The sequence below is a fragment of the Crinia signifera genome, chromosome 7, assembly GCF_055691185.1.
Source record: "Crinia signifera chromosome 7, ASM5569118v1, whole genome shotgun sequence".
Lineage (NCBI taxonomy): Eukaryota > Metazoa > Chordata > Amphibia > Anura > Myobatrachidae > Crinia > Crinia signifera.
In genome coordinates this window covers 107265596-107289374 of record NC_139223.1, presented here as the reverse complement: position 1 = coordinate 107289374, position 23779 = coordinate 107265596, and the positions used below count along the sequence as shown (strand labels likewise).

The 23779-nt window shown below is 39.1% G+C and overlaps 44 non-coding genes and 7 pseudogenes across 44 annotated transcripts; all 51 read left to right on the top strand.

Moving 5' to 3' along the window:
• Positions 1-275: 275 nt before the first annotated feature.
• On the top strand, positions 276-394 carry LOC146024157 (5S ribosomal RNA). Its single transcript, XR_014453548.1, has one exon. It is a non-coding gene; the product is annotated as a 5S ribosomal RNA (ribosomal RNA).
• A 346-nt stretch (positions 395-740) lies between these two features.
• On the top strand, positions 741-859 carry LOC146023974 (5S ribosomal RNA). The gene has a single exon (XR_014453373.1). It is a non-coding gene; the product is annotated as a 5S ribosomal RNA (ribosomal RNA).
• Positions 860-1204: 345 nt separating this feature from the next.
• On the top strand, positions 1205-1323 carry LOC146023301 (5S ribosomal RNA). Its single transcript, XR_014452724.1, has one exon. It is a non-coding gene; the product is annotated as a 5S ribosomal RNA (ribosomal RNA).
• Positions 1324-1668: 345 nt separating this feature from the next.
• LOC146025109 (5S ribosomal RNA) lies at positions 1669-1787 on the top strand (annotated as a pseudogene).
• Positions 1788-2133: 346 nt separating this feature from the next.
• Positions 2134-2252, top strand: LOC146022727 (5S ribosomal RNA). Its single transcript, XR_014452171.1, has one exon. It is a non-coding gene; the product is annotated as a 5S ribosomal RNA (ribosomal RNA).
• A 344-nt stretch (positions 2253-2596) lies between these two features.
• LOC146022392 (5S ribosomal RNA) lies at positions 2597-2715 on the top strand. Its single transcript, XR_014451850.1, has one exon. It is a non-coding gene; the product is annotated as a 5S ribosomal RNA (ribosomal RNA).
• A 346-nt stretch (positions 2716-3061) lies between these two features.
• LOC146021642 (5S ribosomal RNA) lies at positions 3062-3180 on the top strand. The gene has a single exon (XR_014451120.1). It is a non-coding gene; the product is annotated as a 5S ribosomal RNA (ribosomal RNA).
• A 345-nt stretch (positions 3181-3525) lies between these two features.
• On the top strand, positions 3526-3644 carry LOC146024146 (5S ribosomal RNA). Its single transcript, XR_014453537.1, has one exon. It is a non-coding gene; the product is annotated as a 5S ribosomal RNA (ribosomal RNA).
• Positions 3645-3989: 345 nt separating this feature from the next.
• LOC146023397 (5S ribosomal RNA) lies at positions 3990-4108 on the top strand. The gene has a single exon (XR_014452817.1). It is a non-coding gene; the product is annotated as a 5S ribosomal RNA (ribosomal RNA).
• Positions 4109-4453: 345 nt separating this feature from the next.
• Positions 4454-4572, top strand: LOC146024135 (5S ribosomal RNA). Its single transcript, XR_014453526.1, has one exon. It is a non-coding gene; the product is annotated as a 5S ribosomal RNA (ribosomal RNA).
• Positions 4573-4917: 345 nt separating this feature from the next.
• Positions 4918-5036, top strand: LOC146024924 (5S ribosomal RNA; annotated as a pseudogene).
• Positions 5037-5380: 344 nt separating this feature from the next.
• Positions 5381-5499, top strand: LOC146022774 (5S ribosomal RNA). The gene has a single exon (XR_014452215.1). It is a non-coding gene; the product is annotated as a 5S ribosomal RNA (ribosomal RNA).
• A 346-nt stretch (positions 5500-5845) lies between these two features.
• LOC146022071 (5S ribosomal RNA) lies at positions 5846-5964 on the top strand. The gene has a single exon (XR_014451539.1). It is a non-coding gene; the product is annotated as a 5S ribosomal RNA (ribosomal RNA).
• A 344-nt stretch (positions 5965-6308) lies between these two features.
• Positions 6309-6427, top strand: LOC146023466 (5S ribosomal RNA). Its single transcript, XR_014452882.1, has one exon. It is a non-coding gene; the product is annotated as a 5S ribosomal RNA (ribosomal RNA).
• Positions 6428-6771: 344 nt separating this feature from the next.
• On the top strand, positions 6772-6890 carry LOC146022773 (5S ribosomal RNA). Its single transcript, XR_014452214.1, has one exon. It is a non-coding gene; the product is annotated as a 5S ribosomal RNA (ribosomal RNA).
• Positions 6891-7236: 346 nt separating this feature from the next.
• On the top strand, positions 7237-7355 carry LOC146022070 (5S ribosomal RNA). The gene has a single exon (XR_014451538.1). It is a non-coding gene; the product is annotated as a 5S ribosomal RNA (ribosomal RNA).
• Positions 7356-7700: 345 nt separating this feature from the next.
• On the top strand, positions 7701-7819 carry LOC146023372 (5S ribosomal RNA). Its single transcript, XR_014452793.1, has one exon. It is a non-coding gene; the product is annotated as a 5S ribosomal RNA (ribosomal RNA).
• Positions 7820-8164: 345 nt separating this feature from the next.
• Positions 8165-8283, top strand: LOC146024122 (5S ribosomal RNA). The gene has a single exon (XR_014453514.1). It is a non-coding gene; the product is annotated as a 5S ribosomal RNA (ribosomal RNA).
• A 345-nt stretch (positions 8284-8628) lies between these two features.
• On the top strand, positions 8629-8747 carry LOC146021602 (5S ribosomal RNA). Its single transcript, XR_014451081.1, has one exon. It is a non-coding gene; the product is annotated as a 5S ribosomal RNA (ribosomal RNA).
• Positions 8748-9092: 345 nt separating this feature from the next.
• LOC146024111 (5S ribosomal RNA) lies at positions 9093-9211 on the top strand. Its single transcript, XR_014453503.1, has one exon. It is a non-coding gene; the product is annotated as a 5S ribosomal RNA (ribosomal RNA).
• A 345-nt stretch (positions 9212-9556) lies between these two features.
• On the top strand, positions 9557-9675 carry LOC146024923 (5S ribosomal RNA; annotated as a pseudogene).
• A 344-nt stretch (positions 9676-10019) lies between these two features.
• Positions 10020-10138, top strand: LOC146022772 (5S ribosomal RNA). Its single transcript, XR_014452213.1, has one exon. It is a non-coding gene; the product is annotated as a 5S ribosomal RNA (ribosomal RNA).
• Positions 10139-10484: 346 nt separating this feature from the next.
• On the top strand, positions 10485-10603 carry LOC146022069 (5S ribosomal RNA). The gene has a single exon (XR_014451537.1). It is a non-coding gene; the product is annotated as a 5S ribosomal RNA (ribosomal RNA).
• Positions 10604-10947: 344 nt separating this feature from the next.
• On the top strand, positions 10948-11066 carry LOC146022391 (5S ribosomal RNA). Its single transcript, XR_014451849.1, has one exon. It is a non-coding gene; the product is annotated as a 5S ribosomal RNA (ribosomal RNA).
• Positions 11067-11412: 346 nt separating this feature from the next.
• LOC146024807 (5S ribosomal RNA) lies at positions 11413-11531 on the top strand (annotated as a pseudogene).
• A 345-nt stretch (positions 11532-11876) lies between these two features.
• On the top strand, positions 11877-11995 carry LOC146024098 (5S ribosomal RNA). The gene has a single exon (XR_014453492.1). It is a non-coding gene; the product is annotated as a 5S ribosomal RNA (ribosomal RNA).
• A 329-nt stretch (positions 11996-12324) lies between these two features.
• On the top strand, positions 12325-12443 carry LOC146022068 (5S ribosomal RNA). The gene has a single exon (XR_014451536.1). It is a non-coding gene; the product is annotated as a 5S ribosomal RNA (ribosomal RNA).
• A 344-nt stretch (positions 12444-12787) lies between these two features.
• On the top strand, positions 12788-12906 carry LOC146022390 (5S ribosomal RNA). The gene has a single exon (XR_014451848.1). It is a non-coding gene; the product is annotated as a 5S ribosomal RNA (ribosomal RNA).
• A 346-nt stretch (positions 12907-13252) lies between these two features.
• LOC146024805 (5S ribosomal RNA) lies at positions 13253-13371 on the top strand (annotated as a pseudogene).
• A 344-nt stretch (positions 13372-13715) lies between these two features.
• Positions 13716-13834, top strand: LOC146022388 (5S ribosomal RNA). Its single transcript, XR_014451846.1, has one exon. It is a non-coding gene; the product is annotated as a 5S ribosomal RNA (ribosomal RNA).
• A 346-nt stretch (positions 13835-14180) lies between these two features.
• LOC146022067 (5S ribosomal RNA) lies at positions 14181-14299 on the top strand. Its single transcript, XR_014451535.1, has one exon. It is a non-coding gene; the product is annotated as a 5S ribosomal RNA (ribosomal RNA).
• Positions 14300-14643: 344 nt separating this feature from the next.
• LOC146023708 (5S ribosomal RNA) lies at positions 14644-14762 on the top strand. Its single transcript, XR_014453116.1, has one exon. It is a non-coding gene; the product is annotated as a 5S ribosomal RNA (ribosomal RNA).
• Positions 14763-15108: 346 nt separating this feature from the next.
• LOC146024804 (5S ribosomal RNA) lies at positions 15109-15227 on the top strand (annotated as a pseudogene).
• Positions 15228-15572: 345 nt separating this feature from the next.
• LOC146024087 (5S ribosomal RNA) lies at positions 15573-15691 on the top strand. The gene has a single exon (XR_014453481.1). It is a non-coding gene; the product is annotated as a 5S ribosomal RNA (ribosomal RNA).
• Positions 15692-16036: 345 nt separating this feature from the next.
• LOC146022387 (5S ribosomal RNA) lies at positions 16037-16155 on the top strand. Its single transcript, XR_014451845.1, has one exon. It is a non-coding gene; the product is annotated as a 5S ribosomal RNA (ribosomal RNA).
• Positions 16156-16501: 346 nt separating this feature from the next.
• LOC146022737 (5S ribosomal RNA) lies at positions 16502-16620 on the top strand. The gene has a single exon (XR_014452181.1). It is a non-coding gene; the product is annotated as a 5S ribosomal RNA (ribosomal RNA).
• A 344-nt stretch (positions 16621-16964) lies between these two features.
• LOC146024186 (5S ribosomal RNA) lies at positions 16965-17083 on the top strand. Its single transcript, XR_014453576.1, has one exon. It is a non-coding gene; the product is annotated as a 5S ribosomal RNA (ribosomal RNA).
• A 346-nt stretch (positions 17084-17429) lies between these two features.
• Positions 17430-17548, top strand: LOC146021641 (5S ribosomal RNA). The gene has a single exon (XR_014451119.1). It is a non-coding gene; the product is annotated as a 5S ribosomal RNA (ribosomal RNA).
• A 345-nt stretch (positions 17549-17893) lies between these two features.
• On the top strand, positions 17894-18012 carry LOC146022119 (5S ribosomal RNA). The gene has a single exon (XR_014451587.1). It is a non-coding gene; the product is annotated as a 5S ribosomal RNA (ribosomal RNA).
• A 345-nt stretch (positions 18013-18357) lies between these two features.
• Positions 18358-18476, top strand: LOC146023424 (5S ribosomal RNA). Its single transcript, XR_014452843.1, has one exon. It is a non-coding gene; the product is annotated as a 5S ribosomal RNA (ribosomal RNA).
• Positions 18477-18819: 343 nt separating this feature from the next.
• Positions 18820-18938, top strand: LOC146024560 (5S ribosomal RNA). Its single transcript, XR_014453935.1, has one exon. It is a non-coding gene; the product is annotated as a 5S ribosomal RNA (ribosomal RNA).
• Positions 18939-19284: 346 nt separating this feature from the next.
• Positions 19285-19403, top strand: LOC146024394 (5S ribosomal RNA). Its single transcript, XR_014453777.1, has one exon. It is a non-coding gene; the product is annotated as a 5S ribosomal RNA (ribosomal RNA).
• Positions 19404-19748: 345 nt separating this feature from the next.
• LOC146023173 (5S ribosomal RNA) lies at positions 19749-19867 on the top strand. The gene has a single exon (XR_014452598.1). It is a non-coding gene; the product is annotated as a 5S ribosomal RNA (ribosomal RNA).
• Positions 19868-20211: 344 nt separating this feature from the next.
• Positions 20212-20330, top strand: LOC146023707 (5S ribosomal RNA). The gene has a single exon (XR_014453115.1). It is a non-coding gene; the product is annotated as a 5S ribosomal RNA (ribosomal RNA).
• A 346-nt stretch (positions 20331-20676) lies between these two features.
• Positions 20677-20795, top strand: LOC146021640 (5S ribosomal RNA). The gene has a single exon (XR_014451118.1). It is a non-coding gene; the product is annotated as a 5S ribosomal RNA (ribosomal RNA).
• A 346-nt stretch (positions 20796-21141) lies between these two features.
• Positions 21142-21260, top strand: LOC146024075 (5S ribosomal RNA). Its single transcript, XR_014453470.1, has one exon. It is a non-coding gene; the product is annotated as a 5S ribosomal RNA (ribosomal RNA).
• A 345-nt stretch (positions 21261-21605) lies between these two features.
• LOC146022488 (5S ribosomal RNA) lies at positions 21606-21724 on the top strand. The gene has a single exon (XR_014451942.1). It is a non-coding gene; the product is annotated as a 5S ribosomal RNA (ribosomal RNA).
• Positions 21725-22068: 344 nt separating this feature from the next.
• Positions 22069-22187, top strand: LOC146024074 (5S ribosomal RNA). The gene has a single exon (XR_014453469.1). It is a non-coding gene; the product is annotated as a 5S ribosomal RNA (ribosomal RNA).
• A 346-nt stretch (positions 22188-22533) lies between these two features.
• On the top strand, positions 22534-22652 carry LOC146024985 (5S ribosomal RNA; annotated as a pseudogene).
• A 345-nt stretch (positions 22653-22997) lies between these two features.
• On the top strand, positions 22998-23116 carry LOC146024063 (5S ribosomal RNA). Its single transcript, XR_014453459.1, has one exon. It is a non-coding gene; the product is annotated as a 5S ribosomal RNA (ribosomal RNA).
• A 344-nt stretch (positions 23117-23460) lies between these two features.
• On the top strand, positions 23461-23579 carry LOC146022386 (5S ribosomal RNA). Its single transcript, XR_014451844.1, has one exon. It is a non-coding gene; the product is annotated as a 5S ribosomal RNA (ribosomal RNA).
• Positions 23580-23779: the final 200 nt, after the last annotated feature.

The window sequence follows — 23779 nt, the reverse complement described above, 5'->3', positions numbered from 1 at the left end:
TGTAGAGACATTTGTAAGAGGTCAAACAGACACAATAGCCATCACCTAAAGACTTACCACACTGTTTAGGCCCAATTCCAACTGCTTTTGGCAGCTAAACAGTGTTGAGCCTCTTTAGTAGTTTAATTTAAGATCCCCTGCTAATATCATGTCCTGTAGGTCTTTTTACATTGCCAACATATGATTTTTTTCAGTAAGCAAAAACAGTTACGAAACTTTTTTATTAGCTTACCTGGTGATAGAAGTAGAAGAGGGCAAAAAAGTGCCTGTATCTCACCTACAGCCATACCACATTGGATATGCCCAATCTCGTCTGATCTTGGAAGCTAAGCAGTGTTGGGCCTGGTTAGTACTTGGGTGGGAGACCACATGGGAACACCAGGTGCTGTAGGTTTTTTCACATTACTGGCAAATTGTTTTTATTCTTCTAGCTATTTAAATTGGAAACTTTTTCTTTTTATTGCCTGTAGAGACATTTGTAAGAGGTCAAACAGACACAATAGCCATCACCTAAAGACTTACCACACTGTTTAGGCCCAATTCCAACTGCTTTTGGCAGCTAAACAATGTTGAGCCTCTTTAGTAGTTTCATTTAAGATCCCCTGCTAATATCATGTCCTGTAGGTCTTTTTACATTACCAACACATGATTTTTTTCAGTAAGCAAAAACAGTTAGGAAGCTTTTTTATTAGCTTACCTGGTGATAGAAGTAGAAGAGGGCAAAACAGTGCATGTATCTCACCTACAGCCATACCACATTGGATAGGCCCAATCTCGTCTGATCTTGGAAGCTATGCAGTGTTGGGCCTGGTTAGTACTTGGGTGGGAGACCACATGGGAACACCAGGTGCTGTAGGTTTTTTCACATTACTGGCAAATTGTTTTTATTCTCTATCTATTTAAATTGGAAACTTTTTCTTTTTATTGCCAGCACAGACATTTAGAAGAGGTCAAACATACACAATAGCCATCACCTAAAGACTTACCACACTGTTTAGGCCCAATTCTAACTGCTTTTGGCAGCTAAACAGTGTTGAGCCTCTTTAGTAGTTTAATTTAAGATCCCCTGCTAATATCATGTCCTGTAGGTCTTTTTACATTGCCAACACATGATTTTTTTCAGTAAGCAAAAACAGTTACGAAACTTTTTTATTAGCTTACCTGGTGATAGAAGTAGAAGAGGGCAAAAAAGTGCCTGTATCTCACCTACAGCCGTACCACATTGGATATGCCCAGTCTCGTCTGATCTTGGAAGCTAAGCAGTGTTGGGCCTGGTTAGTACTTGGGTGGGAGACCACATGGGAACACCAGGTGCTGTAGGTTTTTTCACATTACTGGCAAATTGTTTTTATTCTCTAGCTATTTAAATTGGAAACTTTTTCTTTTTATTGCCTGTAGAGACATTTGTAAGAGGTCAAACAGACACAATAGCCATCACCTAAAGACTTACCACACTGTTTAGGCCCAATTCCAACTGCTTTTGGCAGCTAAACAGTGTTGAGCCTCTTTAGTAGTTTAATTTAAGATCCCCTGCTAATATCATGTCCTGTAGGTCTTTTTACATTGCCAACACATGATTTTTTTCAGTAAGCAAAAACAGTTACGAAACTTTTTTATTAGCTTACCTGGTGATAGAAGTAGAAGAGGGCAAAAAAGTGCCTGTACCACACCTACAGCCATACCACATTGGATATGCCCAATCTCGTCTGATCTTAGAAGCTAAGCAGTGTTGGGCCTGGTTAGAACTTGGCTGGGAGACCACATGGGAACACCAGTTGCTGTAGGTTTTTTCACATTACTGGCAAATTGTTTTTATTCTCTAGCTATTTAAATTGGAAACTTTTTCTTTTTATTGCCAGTACAGACATTTGGAAGAGGTCAAACAGACACAATAGCCATCACCTAAAGACTTACCACACTGTTTAGGCCCAATTCCAACTGCTTTTGGCAGCTAAACAGTGTATGAGCCTCTTTAGTAGTTTCATTTAAGATCCCCTGCTAATATCATGTCCTGTAGGTCTTTTTACATTACCAAAACATAATTTTTTTCATTAAACCAAAACAGTTAGGAAACTTTTTTATTAGCTTACCTGGTGATAGAAGTAGAAGAGGGCAAAAAAGTGCATGTATCTCACCTACAGCCATACCACATTGGATAGGCCCAATCTCGTCTGATCTTGGAAGCTAAGCAGTGTTGGGCCTGGTTAGTACTTAGGTGGGAGACCACATGGGAACACCAGGTGCTGTAGGTTTTTTCACATTACTGGCAAATTGTTTTTATTCTCTATCTATTTAAATTGGAAACTTTTTCTTTTTATTGCCAGCACAGACATTTAGAAGAGGTCAAACATACACAATAGCCATCACCTAAAGACTTACCACACTGTTTAGGCCCAATTCCAACTGCTTTTGGCAGCTAAACAGTGTTGAGCCTCTTTAGTAGTTTAATTTAAGATCCCCTGCTAATATCATGTTATGTAGGTCTTTTTACATTGCCAACACATGATTTTTTTCAGTAAGCAAAAACAGTTAGGAAGCTTTTTTATTAGCTTACCTGGTGATAGAAGAGAAGAGGGCAAAAAAGAGCATGTATCTCACCTACAGCCATACCACATTGGATAGGCCCAATCTCGTCTGATCTTGGAAGCTAAGCAGTGTTGGGCCTGGTTAGTACTTGGGTGGGAGACCACATGGGAACACCTGGTGCTGTAGGTTTTTTAACATTACTGGCAAATTGTTTTTATTCTCTAGCTATTTAAATTGGAAACTTTTTCTTTTTATTGCCAGTACAGACATTTGGAAGAGGTCAAACAGACACAATAGCCATCACCTAAAGACTTACCACACTGTTTAGGCCCAATTCCAACTGCTTTTGGCAGCTAAACAGTGTATGAGCCTCTTTAGTAGTTTAATTTAAGATCCCCTGCTAATATCATGTCCTGTAGGTCTTTTTACATTGCCAACACATGATTTTTTTCAGTAAGCAAAAACAGTTACGAAACTTTTTTATTAGCTTACCTGGTGATAGAAGTAGAAGAGGGCAAAAAAGTGCCTGTATCTCACCTACAGCCATACCACATTGGATATGCCCAATCTCGTCTGATCTTGGAAGCTAAGCAGTGTTGGGCCTGGTTAGTACTTGTGTGGGAGACCACATGGGAACACCAGGTGCTGTAGGTTTTTTCACATTACTGGCAAATTGTTTTTATTCTCTAGCTATTTAAATTGGAAACTTTTTCTTTTTATTGCCTGTAGAGACATTTGTAAGAGGTCAAACAGACACAATAGCCATCACCTAAAGACTTACCACACTGTTTAGGCCCAATTCCAACTGCTTTTGGCAGCTAAACAGTGTTGAGCCTCTTTAGTAGTTTAATTTAAGATCCCCTGCTAATATCATGTCCTGTAGGTCTTTTTACATTGCCAACATATGATTTTTTTCAGTAAGCAAAAACAGTTACGAAACTTTTTTATTAGCTTACCTGGTGATAGAAGTAGAAGAGGGCAAAAAAGTGCCTGTATCTCACCTACAGCCATACCACATTGGATATGCCCAATCTCGTCTGATCTTGGAAGCTAAGCAGTGTTGGGCCTGGTTAGTACTTGGGTGGGAGACCACATGGGAACACCAGGTGCTGTAGGTTTTTTCACATTACTGGCAAATTGTTTTTATTCTCTAGCTATTTAAATTGGAAACTTTTTCTTTTTATTGCCTGTAGAGACATTTGGAAGAGGTCAAACAGACACAATAGCCATCACCTAAAGACTTACCACACTGTTTAGGCCCAATTCCAACTGCTTTTGGCAGCAAAACAATGTTGAGCCTCTTTAGTAGTTTCATTTAAGATCCCCTGCTAATATCATGTCCTGTAGGTCTTTTTACATTACCAACACATGATTTTTTTCAGTAAGCAAAAACAGTTAGGAAGCTTTTTTATTAGCTTACCTGGTGATAGAAGTAGAAGAGGGCAAAACAGTGCATGTATCTCACCTACAGCCATACCACATTGGATAGGCCCAATCTCGTCTGATCTTGGACGCTAAGCAGTGTTGGGCCTGGTTAGTACTTGGGTGGGAGACCACATGGGAACACCAGGTGCTGTAGGTTTTTTCACATTACTGGCAAATTGTTTTTATTCTCTATCTATTTAAATTGGAAACTTTTTCTTTTTATTGCCAGCACAGACATTTAGAAGAGGTCAAACATACACAATAGCCATCACCTAAAGACTTACCACACTGTTTAGGCCCAATTCTAACTGCTTTTGGCAGCTAAACAGTGTTGAGCCTCTTTAGTAGTTTAATTTAAGATCCCCTGCTAATATCATGTCCTGTAGGTCTTTTTACATTGCCAACACATGATTTTTTTCAGTAAGCAAAAACAGTTACGAAACTTTTTTATTAGCTTACCTGGTGATAGAAGTAGAAGAGGGCAAAAAAGTGCCTGTATCTCACCTACAGCCATACCACATTGGATATGCCCAATCTCGTCTGATCTTGGAAGCTAAGCAGTGTTGGGCCTGGTTAGTACTTGGGTGGGAGACCACATGGGAACACCAGGTGCTGTAGGTTTTTTCACATTACTGGCAAATTGTTTTTATTCTCTAGCTATTTAAATTGGAAACTTTTTCTTTTTATTGCCTGTAGAGACATTTGTAAGAGGTCAAACAGATACAATAGCCATCACCTAAAGACTTACCACACTGTTTAGGCCCAATTCCAACTGCTTTTGGCAGCTAAACAGTGTTGAGCCTCTTTAGTAGTTTAATTTAAGATCCCCTGCTAATATCATGTCCTGTAGGTCTTTTTACATTGCCAACAAATGATTGTTTTCAGTAAGCAAAAACAGTTACGAAACTTTTTTATTAGCTTACCTGGTGATAGAAGTAGAAGAGGGCAAAAAAGTGCCTGTACCTCACCTACAGCCATACCACATTGGATATGCCCAATCTCGTCTGATCTTGGAAGCTAAGCAGTGTTGGGCCTGGTTAGAACTTGGCTGGGAGACCACATGGGAACACCAGTTGCTGTAGGTTTTTTCACATTACTGGCAAATTGTTTTTATTCTCTAGCTATTTAAATTGGAAACTTTTTCTTTTTATTGCCTGTAGAGACATTTGTAAGAGGTCAATCAGACACAATAGCCATCACCTAAAGACTTACCACACTGTTTAGGCCCAATTCCAACTGCTTTAGGCAGCTAAACAGTGTTGAGCCTCTTTAGTAGTTTAATTTAAGATCCCCTGCTAATATCATGTCCTGTAGGTCTTTTTACATTACCAATACATGATTTTTTTCAGTAAGCAAAAACAGTTAGGAAGCTTTTTTATTAGCTTACCTGGTGATAGAAGAGAAGAGGGCAAAAAAGAGCATGTATCTCACCTACAGCCATACCACATTGGATAGGCCCAATCTCGTCTGATCTTGGAAGCTAAGCAGTGTTGGGCCTGGTTAGTACTTAGGTGGGAGACCACATGGGAACACCTGGTGCTGTAGGTTTTTTCACATTACTGGCAAATTGTTTTTATTCTCTAGCTATTTAAATTGGAAACTTTTTCTTTTTATTGCCAGTACAGACATTTGGAAGAGGTCAAACAGACACAATAGCCATCACCTAAAGACTTACCACACTGTTTAGGCCCAATTCCAACTGCTTTTGGCAGCTAAACAGTGTATGAGCCTCTTTAGTAGTTTCATTTAAGATCCCCTGCTAATATCATGTCCTGTAGGTCTTTTTACATTACCAAAACATAATTTTTTTCATTAAGCCAAAACAGTTAGGAAACTTTTTTATTAGCTTACCTGGTGATAGAAGTAGAAGAGGGCAAAAAAGTGCATGTATCTCACCTACAGCCATACCACATTGGATAGGCCCAATCTCGTCTGATCTTGGAAGCTAAGCAGTGTTGGGCCTGGTTAGTACTTGGGTGGGAGACCACATGGGAACACCAGGTGCTGTAGGTTTTTTCACATTACTGGCAAATTGTTTTTATTCTCTATCTATTTAAATTGGAAACTTTTTCTTTTTATTGCCAGCACAGACATTTAGAAGAGGTCAAACATACACAATAGCCATCACCTAAAGACTTACCACACTGTTTAGGCCCAATTCCAACTGCTTTTGGCAGCTAAACAGTGTTGAGCCTCTTTAGTAGTTTAATTTAAGATCCCCTGCTAATATCATGTTATGTAGGTCTTTTTACATTGCCAACACATGATTTTTTTCAGTAAGCAAAAACAGTTAGGAAGCTTTTTTATTAGCTTACCTGGTGATAGAAGAGAAGAGGGCAAAAAAGAGCATGTATCTCACCTACAGCCATACCACATTGGATAGGCCCAATCTCGTCTGATCTTGGAAGCTAAGCAGTGTTGGGCCTGGTTAGTACTTGGGTGGGAGACCACATGGGAACACCTGGTGCTGTAGGGTTTTTAACATTACTGGCAAATTGTTTTTATTCTCTAGCTATTTAAATTGGAAACTTTTTCTTTTTATTGCCTGTAGAGACATTTGTAAGAGGTCAATCAGACACAATAGCCATCACCTAAAGACTTACCACACTGTTTAGGCCCAATTCCAACTGCTTTAGGCAGCTAAACAGTGTTGAGCCTCTTTAGTAGTTTAATTTAAGATCCCCTGCTAATATCATGTCCTGTAGGTCTTTTTACATTACCAATACATGATTTTTTTCAGTAAGCAAAAACAGTTAGGAAGCTTTTTTATTAGCTTACCTGGTGATAGAAGAGAAGAGGGCAAAAAAAAGCACGTAACTCACCTACAGCCATACCACATTGGATAGGCCCAATCTCGTCTGATCTTGGAAGCTAAGCAGTGTTGGGCCTGGTTAGTACTTAGGTGGGAGACCACATGGGAACACCTGGTGCTGTAGGTTTTTTCACATTACTGGCAAATTGTTTTTATTCTCTAGCTATTTAAATTGGAAACTTTTTCTTTTTATTGCCAGTACAGACATTTGGAAGAGGTCAAACAGACACAATAGCCATCACCTAAAGACTTACCACACTGTTTAGGCCCAATTCCAACTGCTTTTGGCAGCTAAACAGTGTATGAGCCTCTTTAGTAGTTTCATTTAAGATCCCCTGCTAATATCATGTCCTGTAGGTCTTTTTACATTACCAAAACATAATTTTTTTCATTAAGCCAAAACAGTTAGGAAACTTTTTTATTAGCTTACCTGGTGATAGAAGTAGAAGAGGGCAAAAAAGTGCATGTATCTCACCTACAGCCATACCACATTGGATAGGCCCAATCTCGTCTGATCTTGGAAGCTAAGCAGTGTTGGGCCTGGTTAGTACTTGGGTGGGAGACCACATGGGAACACCAGGTGCTGTAGGTTTTTTCACATTACTGGCAAATTGTTTTTATTCTCTATCTATTTAAATTGGAAACTTTTTCTTTTTATTGCCAGCACAGACATTTAGAAGAGGTCAAACATACACAATAGCCATCACCTAAAGACTTACCACACTGTTTAGGCCCAATTCCAACTGCTTTTGGCAGCTAAACAGTGTTGAGCCTCTTTAGTAGTTTAATTTAAGATCCCCTGCTAATATCATGTCCTGTAGGTCTTTTTACATTGCCAACACATGATTTTTTTCAGTAAGCAAAAACAGTTACGAAGCTTTTTTATTAGCTTACCTGGTGATAGAAGTAGAAGAGGGAAAAAAAGAGCATGTATCTCACCTACAGCCATACCACATTGGATAGGCCCAATCTCGTCTGATCTTGGAAGCTAAGCAGTGTTGGGCCTGGTTAGTACTTGTGTGGGAGACCACATGGGAACACCAGGTGCTGTAGGTTTTTTCACATTACTGGCAATTTGTTTTTATTCTCTAGCTATTTAAATTGGAAACTTTTTCTTTTTATTGCCTGTAGAGACATTTGTAAGAGGTCAAACAGACACAATAGCCATCACCTAAAGACTTACCACACTGTTTAGGCCCAATTCCAACTGCTTTTGGCAGCTAAACAGTGTTGAGCCTCTTTAGTAGTTTAATTTAAGATCCCCTGCTAATATCATGTCCTGTAGGTCTTTTTACATTGCCAACATATGATTTTTTTCAGTAAGCAAAAACAGTTACGAAACTTTTTTATTAGCTTACCTGGTGATAGAAGTAGAAGAGGGCAAAAAAGTGCCTGTATCTCACCTACAGCCATACCACATTGGATATGCCCAATCTCGTCTGATCTTGGAAGCTAAGCAGTGTTGGGCCTGGTTAGTACTTGGGTGGGAGACCACATGGGAACACCAGGTGCTGTAGGTTTTTTCACATTACTGGCAAATTGTTTTTATTCTCTAGCTATTTAAATTGGAAACTTTTTCTTTTTATTGCCTGTAGAGACATTTGTAAGAGGTCAAACAGACACAATAGCCATCACCTAAAGACTTACCACACTGTTTAGGCCCAATTCCAACTGCTTTTGGCAGCTAAACAATGTTGAGCCTCTTTAGTAGTTTCATTTAAGATCCCCTGCTAATATCATGTCCTGTAGGTCTTTTTACATTACCAACACATGATTTTTTTCAGTAAGCAAAAACAGTTAGGAAGCTTTTTTATTAGCTTACCTGGTGATAGAAGTAGAAGAGGGCAAAACAGTGCATGTATCTCACCTACAGCCATACCACATTGGATAGGCCCAATCTCGTCTGATCTTGGAAGCTAAGCAGTGTTGGGCCTGGTTAGTACTTGGGTGGGAGACCACATGGGAATACCAGGTGCTGTAGGTTTTTTCACATTACTGGCAAATTGTTTTTATTCTCTATCTATTTAAATTGGAAACTTTTTCTTTTTATTGCCAGCACAGACATTTAGAAGAGGTCAAACATACACAATAGCCATCACCTAAAGACTTACCACACTGTTTAGGCCCAATTCTAACTGCTTTTGGCAGCTAAACAGTGTTGAGCCTCTTTAGTAGTTTAATTTAAGATCCCCTGCTAATATCATGTCCTGTAGGTCTTTTTACATTGCCAACACATGATTTTTTTCAGTAAGCAAAAACAGTTACGAAACTTTTTTATTAGCTTACCTGGTGATAGAAGTAGAAGAGGGCAAAAAAGTGCCTGTATCTCACCTACAGCCATACCACATTGGATATGCCCAATCTCGTCTGATCTTGGAAGCTAAGCAGTGTTGGGCCTGGTTAGTACTTGGGTGGGAGACCACATGGGAACACCAGGTGCTGTAGGTTTTTTCACATTACTGGCAAATTGTTTTTATTCTCTAGCTATTTAAATTGGAAACTTTTTCTTTTTATTGCCTGTAGAGACATTTGTAAGAGGTCAAACAGACACAATAGCCATCACCTAAAGACTTACCACACTGTTTAGGCCCAATTCCAACTGCTTTTGGCAGCTAAACAGTGTTGAGCCTCTTTAGTAGTTTAATTTAAGATCCCCTGCTAATATCATGTCCTGTAGGTCTTTTTACATTGCCAACACATGATTTTTTTCAGTAAGCAAAAACAGTTACGAAATTTTTTTATTAGCTTACCTGGTGATAGAAGTAGAAGAGGGCAAAAAAGTGCCTGTACCTCACCTACAGCCATACCACATTGGATATGCCCAATCTCGTCTGATCTTGGAAGCTAAGCAGTGTTGGGCCTGGTTAGAACTTGGCTGGGAGACCACATGGGAACACCAGTTGCTGTAGGTTTTTTCACATTACTGGCAAATTGTTTTTATTCTCTAGCTATTTAAATTGGAAACTTTTTCTTTTTATTGCCTGTAGAGACATTTGTAAGAGGTCAATCAGACACAATAGCCATCACCTAAAGACTTACCACACTGTTTAGGCCCAATTCCAACTGCTTTAGGCAGCTAAACAGTGTTGAGCCTCTTTAGTAGTTTAATTTAAGATCCCCTGCTAATATCATGTCCTGTAGGTCTTTTTACATTACCAATACATGATTTTTTTCAGTAAGCAAAAACAGTTAGGAAGCTTTTTTATTAGCTTACCTGGTGATAGAAGAGAAGAGGGCAAAAAAGAGCATGTATCTCACCTACAGCCATACCACATTGGATAGGCCCAATCTCGTCTGATCTTGGAAGCTAAGCAGTGTTGGGCCTGGTTAGTACTTAGGTGGGAGACCACATGGGAACACCTGGTGCTGTAGGTTTTTTCACATTACTGGCAAATTGTTTTTATTCTCTAGCTATTTAAATTGGAAACTTTTTCTTTTTATTGCCAGTACAGACATTTGGAAGAGGTCAAACAGACACAATAGCCATCACCTAAAGACTTACCACACTGTTTAGGCCCAATTCCAACTGCTTTTGGCAGCTAAACAGTGTATGAGCCTCTTTAGTAGTTTCATTTAAGATCCCCTGCTAATATCATGTCCTGTAGGTCTTTTTACATTACCAAAACATAATTTTTTTCATTAAGCCAAAACAGTTAGGAAACTTTTTTATTAGCTTACCTGGTGATAGAAGTAGAAGAGGGCAAAAAAGTGCATGTATCTCACCTACAGCCATACCACATTGGATAGGCCCAATCTCGTCTGATCTTGGAAGCTAAGCAGTGTTGGGCCTGGTTAGTACTTGGGTGGGAGACCACATGGGAACACCAGGTGCTGTAGGTTTTTTCACATTACTGGCAAATTGTTTTTATTCTCTATCTATTTAAATTGGAAACTTTTTCTTTTTATTGCCAGCACAGACATTTAGAAGAGGTCAAACATACACAATAGCCATCACCTAAAGACTTACCACACTGTTTAGGCCCAATTCCAACTGCTTTTGGCAGCTAAACAGTGTTGAGCCTCTTTAGTAGTTTAATTTAAGATCCCCTGCTAATATCATGTTATGTAGGTCTTTTTACATTGCCAACACATGATTTTTTTCAGTAAGCAAAAACAGTTAGGAAGCTTTTTTATTAGCTTACCTGGTGATAGAAGAGAAGAGGGCAAAAAAGAGCATGTATCTCACCTACAGCCATACCACATTGGATAGGCCCAATCTCGTCTGATCTTGGAAGCTAAGCAGTGTTGGGCCTGGTTAGTACTTGGGTGGGAGACCACATGGGAACACCTGGTGCTGTAGGTTTTTTCACATTACTGGCAAATTGTTTTTATTCTCTAGCTATTTAAATTGGAAACTTTTTCTTTTTATTGCCAGTACAGACATTTGGAAGAGGTCAAACAGACACAATAGCCATCAACTAAAGACTTACCACACTGTTTAGGCCCAATTCCAACTGCTTTTGGCAGCTAAACAGTGTATGAGCCTCTTTAGTAGTTTCATTTAAGATCCCCTGCTAATATCATGTCCTGTAGGTCTTTTTACATTACCAAAACATGATTTTTTTCATTAAGCCAAAACAGTTAGGAAACTTTTTTATTAGCTTACCTGGTGATAGAAGTAGAAGAGGGCAAAAAAGTGCATGTATCTCACCTACAGCCATACCACATTGGATAGGCCCAATCTCGTCTGATCTTGGAAGCTAAGCAGTGTTGGGCCTGGTTAGTACTTGGGTAGGAGACCACATGGGAACACCAGTTGCTGTAGGTTTTTTCACATTACTGGCAAATTGTTTTTATTCTCTATCTATTTAAATTGGAAACTTTTTCTTTTTATTGCCAGCACAGACATTTAGAAGAGGTCAAACATACACAATAGCCATAACCTAAAGACTTACCACACTGTTTAGGCCCAATTCCAACTGCTTTTGGCAGCTAAACAGTGTTGAGCCTCTTTAGTAGTTTAATTTAAGATCCCCTGCTAATATCATGTCCTGTAGGTCTTTTTACATTGCCAACACATGATTTTTTTCAGTAAGCAAAAACAGTTACGAAACTTTTTTATTAGCTTACCTGATGATAGAAGTAGAAGAGGGCAAAAAAGGGCCTGTATCTCACCTACAGCCATACCACATTGGATATGCCCAATCTCGTCTGATCTTGGAAGCTAAGCAGTGTTGGGCCTGGTTAGTACTTGGGTGGGAGACCACATGGGAACACCAGGTGCTGTAGGTTTTTTCACATTACTGGCAAATTGTTTTTATTCTCTAGCTATTTAAATTGAAAACTTTTTCTTTTTATTACCTGTAGAGACATTTGTAAGAGGTCAAACAGACACAATAGCCATCACTGTTTAGGCCCAATTCCAACTGCTTTTGGCAGCTAAACAGTGTATGAGCCTCTTTAGTAGTTTAATTTAAGATCCCCTGCTAATATCATGTCCTGTAGGTCTTTTTACATTACCAACACATGATTTTTTTCATTAAGCCAAAACAGTTAGGAAACTTTTTTATTAGCTTACCTGGTGATAGAAGTAGAAGAGGGCAAAAAAGTGCATGTATCTCACCTACAGCCATACCACATTGGATAGGCCCAATCTCGTCTGATCTTGGAAGCTAAGCAGTGTTGGGCCTGGTTAGTACTTGGGTGGGAGACCACATGGGAACACCAGGTGCTGTAGGTTTTTTCACATTACTGGCAAATTGTTTTTATTCTCTATCTATTTAAATTGGAAACTTTTTCTTTTTATTGCCAGCACAGACATTTAGAAGAGGTCAAACATACACAATAGCCATCACCTAAAGACTTACCACACTGTTTAGGCCCAATTCCAACTGCTTTTGGCAGCTAAACAGTGTTGAGCCTCTTTAGTAGTTTAATTTAAGATCCCCTGCTAATATCATGTTATGTAGGTCTTTTTACATTGCCAACACATGATTTTTTTCAGTAAGCAAAAACAGTTAGGAAGCTTTTTTATTAGCTTACCTGGTGATAGAAGAGAAGAGGGCAAAAAAGAGCATGTATCTCACCTACAGCCATACCACATTGGATAGGCCCAATCTCGTCTGATCTTGGAAGCTAAGCAGTGTTGGGCCTGGTTAGTACTTGGGTGGGAGACCACATGGGAACACCTGGTGCTGTAGGTTTTTTCACATTACTGGCAAATTGTTTTTATTCTCTAGCTATTTAAATTGGAAACTTTTTCTTTTTATTGCCAGTACAGACATTTGGAAGAGGTCAAACAGACACAATAGCCATCACCTAAAGACTTACCACACTGTTTAGGCCCAATTCCAACTGCTTTTGGCAGCTAAACAGTGTATGAGCCTCTTTAGTAGTTTCATTTAAGATCCCCTGCTAATATCATGTCCTGTAGGTCTTTTTACATTACCAAAACATGATTTTTTTCATTAAGCCAAAACAGTTAGGAAACTTTTTTATTAGCTTACCTGGTGATAGAAGTAGAAGAGGGCAAAAAAGTGCATGTATCTCACCTACAGCCATACCACATTGGATAGGCCCAATCTCGTCTGATCTTGGAAGCTAAGCAGTGTTGGGCCTGGTTAGTACTTGGGTAGGAGACCACATGGGAACACCAGTTGCTGTAGGTTTTTTCACATTACTGGCAAATTGTTTTTATTCTCTATCTATTTAAATTGGAAACTTTTTCTTTTTATTGCCAGCACAGACATTTAGAAGAGGTCAAACATACACAATAGCCATAACCTAAAGACTTACCACACTGTTTAGGCCCAATTCCAACTGCTTTTGGCAGCTAAACAGTGTTGAGCCTCTTTAGTAGTTTAATTTAAGATCCCCTGCTAATATCATGTCCTGTAGGTCTTTTTACATTACCAACACATGATTTTTTTCATTAAGCCAAAACAGTTAGGAAACTTTTTTATTAGCTTACCTGGTGATAGAAGAGAAGAGGGCAAAAAAGAGCATGTATCTCACCTACAGCCATACCACATTGGATAGGCCCAATCTCGTCTGATCTTGGAAGCTAAGCAGTGTTGGGCCTGGTTAGTACTTGGGTGGGAGACCACATGGGAACACCTGGTGCTGTAGGTTTTTTCACATTACTGGCAAATTGTTTTTATTCTCTAGCTATTTAAATTGGAAACTTTTTCTTTTTATTGCCAGTACAGACATTTGGAAGAGTTTAAACAGACACAATAGCCATCACCTAAAGACTTACCACACTGTTTAGGCCCAATTCCAACTGCTTTTGGCAGCTAAACAGTGTATGAGCCTCTTTAGTAGTTTAATTTAAGATCCCCTGCTAATATCATGTCCTGTAGGTCTTTTTACATTACCAAAACATGATTTTTTTCATTAAGCCAAAACAGTTAGGAAACTTTTTTATTAGCTTACCTGGTGATAGAAGTAGAAGAGGGCAAAAAAGTGCATGTATCTCACCTACAGCCATACCACATTGGATAGGCCCAATCTCGTCTGATCTTGGAAGCTAAGCAGTGTTGGGCCTGGTTAGTACTTGGGTGGGAGACCACATGGGAACACCAGGTGCTGTAGGTTTTTTCACATTACTGGCAAATTGTTTTTATTCTCTAGCTATTTAAATTGGAAACTTTTTCTTTTTATTGCCTGTAGAGACATTTGGAAGAGGTCAAACAGACACAATAGCCATCACCTAAAGACTTACCACACTGTTTAGGCCCAATTCCAACTGCTTTTGGCAGCTAAACAGTGTTGAGCCTCTTTAGTAGTTTAATTTAAGATCCCCTGCTAATATCATGTCCTGTAGGTCTTTTTACATTACCAACACATGATTTTTTTCAGTAAGCAAAAACAGTTAGGAAGCTTTTTTATTAGCTTACCTGGTGATAGAAGAGAAGATGGCAAAAAAGAGCATGTATCTCACCTACAGCCATACCACATTGGATAGGCCCAATCTTGTCTGATCTTGGAAGCTAAGCAGTGTTGGGCCTGGTTAGTACTTGGGTGGGAGACCACATGGGAACACCTGGTGCTGTAGGTTTTTTCACATTACTGGCAAATTGTTTTTATTCTCTAGCTATTTAAATTGGAAACTTTTTCTTTTTATTGCCAGTACAGACATTTGGAAGAGGTCAAACAGACACAATAGCCATCACCTAAAGACTTACCACACTGTTTAGGCCCAATTCCAACTGCTTTTGGCAGCTAAACAGTGTATGAGCCTCTTTAGTAGTTTCATTTAAGATCCCCTGCTAATATCATGTCCTGTAGGTCTTTTTACATTACCAAAACATGATTTTTTTCATTAAGCCAAAACAGTTAGGAAACTTTTTTATTAGCTTACCTGGTGATAGAAGTAGAAGAGGGCAAAAAAGTGCATGTATCTCACCTACAGCCATACCACATTGGATAGGCCCAATCTCGTCTGATCTTGGAAGCTAAGCAGTGTTGGGCCTGGTTAGTACTTGGGTAGGAGACCACATGGGAACACCAGTTGCTGTAGGTTTTTTCACATTACTGGCAAATTGTTTTTATTCTCTATCTATTTAAATTGGAAACTTTTTCTTTTTATTGCCAGCACAGACATTTAGAAGAGGTCAAACATACACAATAGCCATAACCTAAAGACTTACCACACTGTTTAGGCCCAATTCCAACTGCTTTTGGCAGCTAAACAGTGTTGAGCCTCTTTAGTAGTTTAATTTAAGATCCCCTGCTAATATCATGTCCTGTAGGTCTTTTTACATTGCCAACACATGATTTTTTTCAGTAAGCAAAAACAGTTACGAAACTTTTTTATTAGCTTACCTGATGATAGAAGTAGAAGAGGGCAAAAAAGGGCCTGTATCTCACCTACAGCCATACCACATTGGATATGCCCAATCTCGTCTGATCTTGGAAGCTAAGCAGTGTTGGGCCTGGTTAGTACTTGGGTGGGAGACCACATGGGAACACCAGGTGCTGTAGGTTTTTTCACATTACTGGCAAATTGTTTTTATTCTCTAGCTATTTAAATTGGAAACTTTTTCTTTTTATTACCTGTAGAGACATTTGTAAGAGGTCAAACAGACACAATAGCCATCACCTAAAGACTTACCACACTGTTTAGGCCCAATTCCAACTGCTTTTGGCAGCTAAACAGTGTATGAGCCTCTTTAGTAGTTTAATTTAAGATCCCCTGCTAATATCATGTCCTGTAGGTCTTTTTACATTACCAACACATGATTTTTTTCATTAAGCCAAAACAGTTAGGAAACTTTTTTATTAGCTTACCTGGTGATAGAAGAGAAGAGGGCAAAAAAGAGCATGTATCTCACCTACAGCCATACCACATTGGATAGGCCCAATCTCGTCTGATCTTGGAAGCTAAGCAGTGTTGGGCCTGGTTAGTACTTGGGTGGGAGACCACATGGGAACACCTGGTGCTGTAGGTTTTTTCACATTACTGGCAAATTGTTTTTATTCTCTAGCTATTTAAATTGGAAACTTTTTCTTTTTATTGCCAGTACAGACATTTGGAAGAGTTTAAACAGACACAATAGCCATCACCTAAAGACTTACCACACTGTTTAGGCCCAATTCCAACTGCTTTTGGCAGCTAAACAGTGTATGAGCCTCTTTAGTAGTTTAATTTAAGATCCCCTGCTAATATCATGTCCTGTAGGTCTTTTTACATTACCAAAACATGATTTTTTTCATTAAGCAAAAACAGTTACGAAACTTTTTTATTAGCTTACCTGGTGATAGAAGTAGAAGAGGGCAAAAAAGTGCCTGTATCTTACCTACAGCCATACCACATTGGATATGCCCAATCTCATCTGATCTTGGAAGCTAAGCAGTGTTGGGCCTGGTTAGTACTTGGGTGGGAGACCTCATGGGAACACCAGGTGCTGTAGGTTTTTTCACATTACTGGCAAATTGTTTTTATTCTCTAGCTATTTAAATTGGAAACTTTTTCTTTTTATTGCCTGTAGAGACATTTGTAAGAGGTCAAACAGACACAATAGCCATCACCTAAAGACTTACCACACTGTTTAGGACCAATTCCAACTGCTTTTGGCAGCTAAACAGTGTTGAGCCTCTTTAGTAGTTTAATTTAAGATCCCCTGCTAATATCATGTCCTGTAGGTCTTTTTACATTACCAACACATGATTTTTTTCAGTAAGCAAAAACAGTTAGGAAGCTTTTTTATTAGCTTACCTGGTGATAGAAGAGAAGAGGGCAAAAAAGAGCATGTATCTCACCTACAGCTATACCACATTGGATAGGCCCAATCTTGTCTGATCTTGGAAGCTAAGCAGTGTTGGGCCTGGTTAGTACTTGGGTGGGAGACCACATGGGAACACCTGGTGCTGTAGGTTTTTTAACATTACTGGCAAATTGTTTTTATTCTCTAGCTATTTAAATTGGAAACTTTTTCTTTTTATTGCCAGTACAGACATTTGGAAGAGGTCAAACAGACACAATAGCCATCACCTAAAGACTTACCACACTGTTTAGGCCCAATTCCAACTGCTTTTGGCAGCTAAACAGTGTATGAGCCTCTTTAGTAGTTTAATTTAAGATCCCCTGCTAATATCATGTCCTGTAGGTCTTTTTACATTGCCAACACATGATTTTTTTCAGTAAGCAAAAACAGTTACAAAACTTTTTTATTAGCTTACCTGGTGATAGAAGTAGAAGAGGGCAAAAAAGTGCCTGTATCTCACCTACAGCCATACCACATTGGATATGCCCAATCTCGTCTGATCTTGGAAGCTAAGCAGTGTTGGGCCTGGTTAGTACTTGTGTGGGAGACCACATGGGAACACCAGGTGCTGTAGGTTTTTTCACATTACTGGCAAATTGTTTTTATTCTCTAGCTATTTAAATTGGAAACTTTTTCTTTTTATTGCCTGTAGAGACATTTGTAAGAGGTCAAACAGACACAATAGCCATCACCTAAAGACTTACCAAACTGTTTAGGCCCAATTCCAACTGCTTTTGGCAGCTAAACAGTGTTGAGCCTCTTTAGTAGTTTTATTTAAGATCCCCTGCTAATATCATGTCCTGTAGGTCTTTTTACATTGCCAACATATGATTTTTTTCAGTAAGCAAAAACAGTTACGAAACTTTTTTATTAGCTTACCTGGTGATAGAAGTAGAAGAGGGCAAAAAAGTGCCTGTATCTCACCTACAGCCATACCACATTGGATATGCCCAATCTCGTCTGATCTTGGAAGCTAAGCAGTGTTGGGCCTGGTTAGTAGTTGGGTGGGAGACCACATGGGAACACCAGGTGCTGTAGGTTTTTTCACATTACTGGCAAATTGTTTTTATTCTCTATCTATTTAAATTGGAAACTTTTTCTTTTTATTGCCAGCACAGACATTTAGAAGAGGTCAAACATACACAATAGCCATCACCTAAAGACTTACCACACTGTTTAGGCCCAATTCCAACTGCTTTTGGCAGTTAAACAGTGTTGAGCCTCTTTAGTAGTTTAATTTAAGATCCCCTGCTAATATCATGTCCTGTAGGTCTTTTTACATTGCCAACACATGATTTTTTTCAGTAAGCAAAAACAGTTACGAAACTTTTTTATTAGCTTACCTGGTGATAGAAGTAGAAGAGGGCAAAAAAGTGCCTGTATCTCACCTACAGCCATACCACATTGGATATGCCCAATCTCGTCTGATCTTGGAAGCTAAGCAGTGTTGCGCCTGGTTAGTACTTGGGTGGGAGACCACATGGGAACACCAGGTGCTGTAGGTTTTTTCACATTACTAACAAATTGTTTTTATTCTCTAGCTATTTAAATTGGAAACTTTTTCTTTTTGTTGCCTGTAGAGACATTTGTAAGAGGTCAAACAGACACAATAGCCATCACCTAAAGACTTACCACACTGTTTAGGCCCAATTCCAACTGCTTTTGGCAGCTAAACAGTGTTGAGCCTCTTTAGTAGTTTAATTTAAGATCCCCTGCTAATATCATGTCCTGTAGGTCTTTTTACATTACCAACACATGATTTTTTTCAGTAAGCAAAAACAGTTAGGAAGCTTTTTTATTAGCTTACCTGGTGATAGAAGAGAAGAGGGCAAAAAAGAGCATGTATCTCACTATAGCCATACCACATTGGATAGGCCCAATCTCGTCTGATCTTGGAAGCTAAGCAGTGTTGGGCCTGGTTAGTACTTGGGTGGGAGACCACATGGGAACACCTGGTGCTGTAGGTTTTTTCACATTACTGGCAAATTGTTTTTATTCTCTAGCTATATAAATTGGAAACTTTTTCTTTTTATTGCCAGTACAGACATTTGGAAGAGGTCAAACAGACACAATAGCCATCACCTAAAGACTTACCACACTGTTTAGGCCCAATTCCAACTGCTTTTGGCAGCAAAACAGTGTATGAGCCTCTTTAGTAGTTTCATTTAAGATCCCCTGCTAATATCATGTCCTGTAGGTCTTTTTACATTACCAAAACATGATTTTTTTCATTAAGCCAAAACAGTTAGGAAACTTTTTTATTAGCTTACCTGGTGATAGAAGTAGAAGAGGGCAAAAAAGTGCATGTATCTCACCTACAGTCATACCACATTGGATAGGCCCAATCTCGTCTGATCTTGGAAGCTAAGCAGTGTTGGGCCTGGTTAGTACTTGGGTGGGAGACCACATGGGAACACCAGTTGCTGTAGGTTTTTTCACATTACTGGCAAATTGTTTTTATTCTCTATCTATTTAAATTGGAAACTTTTTCTTTTTATTGCCAGCACAGACATTTAGAAGAGGTCAAACATACACAATAGCCATAACCTAAAGACTTACCACACTGTTTAGGCCCAATTCCAACTGCTTTTGGCAGCTAAACAGTGTTGAGCCTCTTTAGTAGTTTAATTTAAGATCCCCTGCTAATATCATGTCCTGTAGGTCTTTTTACATTGCCAACACATGATTTTTTTCAGTAAGCAAAAACAGTTACGAAACTTTTTTATTAGCTTACCTGGTGATAGAAGTAGAAGAGGGCAAAAAAGGGCCTGTATCTCACCTACAGCCATATTACATTGGATATGCCCAATCTCGTCTGATCTTGGAAGCTAAGCAGTGTTGGGCCTGGTTAGTACTTGGGTGGGAGACCACATGGGAACACCAGGTGCTGTAGGTTTTTTCACATTACTGGCAAATTGTTTTTATTCTCTAGCTATTTAAATTGGAAACTTTTTCTTTTTATTGCCTGTAGAGACTTTTGTAAGAGGTCAAACAGACACAATAGCCATCACCTAAAGACTTACCACACTGTTTAGGCCCAATTCCAACTGCTTTTGGCAGCTAAACAGTGTTGAGCCTCTTTAGTAGTTTAATTTAAGATCCCCTGCTAATATCATGTCCTGTAGGTCTTTTTACATTACCAAAACATGATTTTTTTCATTAAGCCAAAACAGTTAGGAAGCTTTTTTATTAGCTTACCTGGTAATAGAAGAGAAGAGGGCAAAAAAGAGCATGTATCTCACCTACAGCCATACCACATTGGATAGGCCCAATCTTGTCTGATCTTGGAAGCTAAGCAGTGTTGGGCCTGGTTAGTACTTGGGTGGGAGACCACATGGGAACACCTGGTGCTGTAGGTTTTTTAACATTACTGGCAAATTGTTTTTATTCTCTAGCTATTTAAATTGGAAACTTTTTCTTTTTATTGCCAGTACAGACATTCGGAAGAGGTCAAACAGACACAATAGCCATCACCTAAAGACTTACCACACTGTTTAGGCCCAATTCCAACTGCTTTTGGCAGCTAAACAGTGTATGAGCCTCTTTAGTAGTTTAATTTAAGATCCCCTGCTAATATCATGTCCTGTAGGTCTTTTTACATTGCCAACACATGATTTTTTTCAGTAAGCAAAAACAGTTACGAAACTTTTTTATTAGCTTACCTGGTGATAGAAGTAGAAGAGGGCAAAAAAGTGCTTGTATCTCACCTACAGCCATACCACATTGGATATGCCCAATCTCGTCTGATCTTGGAAGCTAAGCAGTGTTGGGCCTGGTTAGTACTTGTGTGGGAGACCACATGGGAACACCAGGTGCTGTAGGTTTTTTCACATTACTGGCAAATTGTTTTTATTCTCTAGCTATTTAAATTGGAAACTTTTTCTTTTTATTGCCTGTAGAGACATTTGTAAGAGGTCAAACAGACACAATAGCCATCACCTAAAGACTTATCACACTGTTTAGGCCCAATTCCAACTGCTTTTGGCAGCTAAACAGTGTTGAGCCTCTTTAGTAGTTTAATTTAAGATCCCCTGCTAATATCATGTCCTGTAGGTCTTTTTACATTGCCAACATATGATTTTTTTCAGTAAGCAAAAACAGTTACGAAACTTTTTTTATTAGCTTACCTGGTGATAGAAGTAGAAGAGGGCAAAAAAGTGCCTGTATCTCACCTACAGCCATACCACATTGGATATGCCCAATCTCGTCTGATCTTGGAAGCTAAGCAGTGTTGGGCCTGGTTAGTACTTGGGTGGGAGACCACATGGGAACACCAGGTGCTGTAGGTTTTTTCACATTACTAACAAATTGTTTTTATTCTCTAGCTATTTAAATTGGAAACTTTTTCTTTTTGTTGCCAGCACAGACATTTAGAAGAGGTCAAACATACACAATAGCCATCACCTAAAGACTTACCACACTGTTTAGGCCCAATTCCAACTGCTTTTGGCAGTTAAACAGTGTTGAGCCTCTTTAGTAGTTTAATTTAAGATCCCCTGCTAATATCATGTCCTGTAGGTCTTTTTACATTGCCAACACATGATTTTTTTCAGTAAGCAAAAACAGTTACGAAACTTTTTTATTAGCTTACCTGGTGATAGAAGTAGAAGAGGGCAAAAAAGTGCCTGTATCTCACATACAGCCATACCACATTGGATATGCCCAATCTCGTCTGATCTTGGAAGCTAAGCAGTGTTGGGCCTGGTTAGTACTTGGGTGGGAGACCACATGGGAACACCAGGTGCTGTAGGTTTTTTCACATTACTAACAAATTGTTTTTATTCTCTAGCTATTTAAATTGGAAACTTTTTCTTTTTGTTGCCTGTAGAGACATTTGTAAGAGGTCAAACAGACACAATAGCCATCACCTAAAGACTTACCACACTGTTTAGGCCCAATTCCAACTGCTTTTGGCAGCTAAACAGTGTTGAGCCTCTTTAGTAGTTTCATTTAAGATCCCCTGCTAATATCATGTCCTGTAGGTCTTTTTACATTACCAACACATGATTTTTTTCAGTAAGCAAAAACAGTTAGGAAGCTTTTTTATTAGCTTACCTGGTGATAGAAGAGAAGAGGGCAAAAAAGAGCATGTATCTCACCTACAGCCATACCACATTGGATAGGCCCAATCTCGTCTGATCTTGGAAGCTAAGCAGTGTTGGGCCTTGTTAGTACTTGGGTGGGAGACCACATGGGAACACCTGGTGCTGTAGGTTTTTTCACATTACTGGCAAATTGTTTTTATTCTCTAGCTATTTAAATTGGAAACTTTTTCTTTTTATTGCCAGTACAGACATTTGGAAAAGGTCAAACAGACACAATAGCCATCACCTAAAGACTTACCACACTGTTTAGGCCCAATTCCAACTGCTTTTGGCAGCTAAACAGTGTATGAGCCTCTTTAGTAGTTTCATTTAAGATCCCCTGCTAATATCATGTCCTGTAGGTCTTTTTACATTACCAAAACATGATTTTTTTCATTAAGCCAAAACAGTTAGGAAACTTTTTTATTAGCTTACCTGGTGATAGAAGTAGAAGAGGGCAAAAAAGTGCATGTATCTCACCTACAGTCATACCACATTGGATAGGCCCAATCTCGTCTGATCTTGGAAGCTAAGCAGTGTTGGGCCTGGTTAGTACTTGGGTGGGAGACCACATGGGAACACCATTTGCTGTAGGTTTTTTCACATTACTGGCAAATTGTTTTTATTCTCTATCTATTTAAATTGGAAACTTTTTCTTTTTATTGCCAGCACAGACATTTAGAAGAGGTCAAACATACCCAATAGCCATAACCTAAAGACTTGCCACACTGTTTAGGCCCAATTCCAACTGCTTTTGGCAGCTAAACAGTGTTGAGCCTCTTTAGTAGTTTAATTTAAGATCCCCTGCTAATATCATGTCCTGTAGGTCTTTTTACATTGCCAACACATGGTTTTTTTCAGTAAGCAAAAACAGTTACGAAACTTTTTTATTAGCTTACCTGGTGATAGAAGTAGAAGAGGGCAAAAAAGGGCCTGTATCTCACCTACAGCCATACCACATTGGATATGCCCAATCTCGTCTGATCTTGGAAGCTAAGCAGTGTTGGGCCTGGTTAGTACTTGGGTGGGAGACCACATGGGAACACCAGGTGCTGTAGGTTTTTTCACATTACTGGCAAATTGTTTTTATTCTCTAGCTATTTAAATTGGAAACTTTTTCTTTTTATTGCCTGTAGAGACATTTGTAAGAGGTCAAACAGACACAATAGCCATCACCTAAAGACTTACCACACTGTTTAGGCCCAATTCCAACTGCTTTTGGCAGCTAAACAGTGTTGAGCCTCTTTAGTAGTTTAATTTAAGATCCCCTGCTAATATCATGTCCTGTAGGTCTTTTTACATTACCAACACATGATTTTTTTCAGTAAGCAAAAACAGTTAGGAAGCTTTTTTATTAGCTTACCTGGTGATAGAAGAGAAGAGGGCAAAAAAGAGCATGTATCTCACCTACAGCCATACCACATTGGATAGGCCCAATCTCGTCTGATCTTGGAAGCTAAGCAGTGTTGGGCCTGGTTAGTACTTGGGTGGGAGACCACATGGGAACACCTGGTGCTGTAGGTTTTTTCACATTACTGGCAAATTGTTTTTATTCTCTAGCTATTTAAATTGGAAACTTTTTCTTTTTATTGCCAGTACAGACATTTGGAAGAGGTCAAACAGACACAATAGCCATCACCTAAAGACTTACCACACTGTTTAGGCCCAATTCCAACTGCTTTTGGCAGCTAAACAGTGTATGAGCCTCTTTAGTAGTTTCATTT